At 43.3% G+C, this 2816-nt stretch overlaps 1 protein-coding gene across 5 annotated transcripts in view; it reads right to left on the minus strand.

Moving 5' to 3' along the window:
* Positions 1-2816, minus strand: part of LOC101849615 (glucose-6-phosphate 1-dehydrogenase) — a 49277-nt gene that overhangs the window by 39186 nt on the left and 7275 nt on the right. The window lies entirely within an intron of this gene.

Genomic DNA, 2816 nt, shown 5'->3' on the forward strand with positions numbered 1-2816 from the left:
GGGCGGTAGGCCTAATGTGTAACGTTATTTTGTTTATCTGTTCTTTATTGGAGAAAATCTTACCGGTCACAGGCAGACGTCAACAAGTGATTGTCGTCTCTAGACTATCGATCTGTGATTGTTATTGAACATAAAACCCTTAATAAAAAAGCGATCGACTTTGTAAAATCGAACAGCAATAAATAGAAGGGGAAAAAGAGAGATCAGAAAGTGCATTCCTCCGTAAACTACGAGCTATCTGTCACAGTCTGAGATTCGTTGATTGCCGTTCGGAAAACCGACACCGTTGGACATGCGCACAGGACGGATCGATCTGTGATTGTTATTGAACATAAAACCCATAATAGAAAGCGATCGACTTTGTAAGATCGAACAGCAATAAATAGAAGGGAAAAAAGAGAGGTCGAGGCTTGACGTAATTAATTAAAGACTTTCAGAAAGTGCATTCCTCCGTAAACGCTGACCACTTATAGCTGTCTGTCGCTGTCTGTCACAGTCTGAGAATCGTTGATTGTCGTTAGGAAAACCGACACCTTGGACACGCGCACAGGACGGAAAAGCAAACGGAAAGTTTACATGGCTCGGCCACCAAATCACACCGGGGTTGACGGAGAGGAGGAGAGCAAACTCGCCATTACCGGCTGGAGTCAGAGATAACGACAGAATATCTCCCGAGACGTTCTTCTCCTGCTAGTTAGCTGGTTGGTGGGAAATAATAAATAGGCCCACTGCACACTAAATACACACATAGACGTGCGCGCACCCATACGCACACGCGCGCGCACGCACACACACTCACACACACAGACGCGCACGCACACACACGCACACTCACACACACACACACAGAGAGAGAGAGAGAGAGAGAGAGAGAGAGAGAGAGAGAGAGAGAGAGAGAAACACCACGTATGAGGTGGAAAAATTAATACATGTAGTCGAACCTGGTCTAACGTCACCTGCACTAATGACCGCTTCTCTCCCGCCCACCCCACCCCCCTGTTGTGTGTGTGTGTGTGTGTGTGTGTGTGTGTGTGTGTGTGCGCGCGCGCGCGCGCGTGTGTGTGTGTGCGTGTGCGTGTGCGTGCGCGTGCACGTGCACGTGTGCGTGTTTTTTTCTTCTATATTGAAGATTATTTTAGAGCATTCTTGAAGATGGGTAGGGTGGTTGGTTTTCATGGCTCTCATAATTTCTCTTTGCCTTTTTTTAAAAATCAGAGATGTGCAAATTGATCTGGGGTCCTTCCTTGTAAATAACATATATATAATGATTAAATAGTGCTGAAAGTGCCACCAAAACAAGCACGTGGGATAATTAAAATGTTTTCTCCTTTCCATGAAGGGATTATTTCTACAACGAAAGAGAAAGAGAGGAAGACCTAAACGTACTTGGAGGAGGGATCTATATGAAATACATGTATATATACCGTTGGTCAGAGGTGGACACCGTAACCTTGGATAGAAGTAGACGGACAGCTCTTGTTGGTGGATTTAACTCCGACACGGGATGATGATGATGATGATGATGATGATGATGATGATGATGATGATGATGATGAAGGAATGACTGCAGTGGCTGTATTTTAAAAAATGGTTCTCCACACAATTTCAAGCCACAAAAACACGTTTTTCTCATTTATGGATGACCTTGAAAAGTGCTTGACGATAAAGTCTTCTATTTTGCAACCGGAAAAGTCTTCAAGGTCTTCCAATAAGTTCAGTTTCAGAAGCAAAACGTTTCCCTTTGATATGTGTATCTCTTTTCACGTTGGTAAAAGAATTACGGCGATCGCAACTGCACAAGGTCATATAATATTATATCAGCGTGCGGGACACAAGTCGATTATTTTCATGTTAGTTCGTACCACAGCTTGGTAGACGTTTCTTTAGATTTTGAGAACGAAAATTGTTAGAACGGGGTACAGATCCGGGGGGAACGAGGCTATCTCAGTACGAATGCCTAAGGGGAGAACGTTGGGGGCTAGGCTTTCTTACTACTGAATTAATAACCTTAGTTGAGGGGGTCATACGAATTTCATATCCGCATTCTCTAGCCTGTAGCCTTGCCTTTGCCGTTGCTGTTTATTTAAGTGATGTGGTGTGTCGTTTTGAAGAAACAGGACACCCTTGTTCAGTTTTCCTAGACGTTTTTCTTTCAGCTCTTTGTTTGTCTGTCTGTCTGTCTGTTTTTTAAAAATTATTTGTAAGTTTATTTGTTCGTTCGTTCGTTTGTTAGTTCATTCGTTTGTTTTGTTTTGTTCGTTTGAGTAAAGAGAAGCAAATCGGCATAATATGGATAACGGTCCTGAAGAGCTGGGAAAACATAAGACAGACAGACAGACGGACAGAAAAAACGAACAAAGAGAAAGTAAAAATGTATAGAACCTATGCAGTGGCGACCTCCAATCACCCCGCCTACTTTTCAAGAGCTATTATATTATTATAACTAAATACTATACCAGTGGCAGCAGGTATAGCTGGTGTATTGGAGTAAAGGTCAGCTAATCGATGCCTGTAAATTCACAGGTCCATAAAGAAATTGACATTGATTACGCAGTGTCCTCATTAGTGCGCGGGCGATCCAACGTAAGCTGGCCTCGGCAGATCGGTATTGATTTTAGATGTGTGAGGAAGGCTACGCAGTGAAGGGCAGGATAATAAAATCTGCGGGAAAATCGTGAGCGTTTTGCTGGGTACTGAGGGAGGAGTGTATTCAGGGCATGGATGTGGTTGGATGTGTTTATGAGTGTGAACTGCGCATTTGGTGCGTGTGTGTATGTTGTTGTTGTTGTTGTTGTTGTTGTTGTTGTTGTTGTTGT

The sequence above is a fragment of the Aplysia californica genome, unplaced genomic scaffold (genome assembly GCF_000002075.1).
Source record: "Aplysia californica isolate F4 #8 unplaced genomic scaffold, AplCal3.0 scaffold00164, whole genome shotgun sequence".
Taxonomy (NCBI): Eukaryota; Metazoa; Mollusca; class Gastropoda; order Aplysiida; family Aplysiidae; genus Aplysia; species Aplysia californica.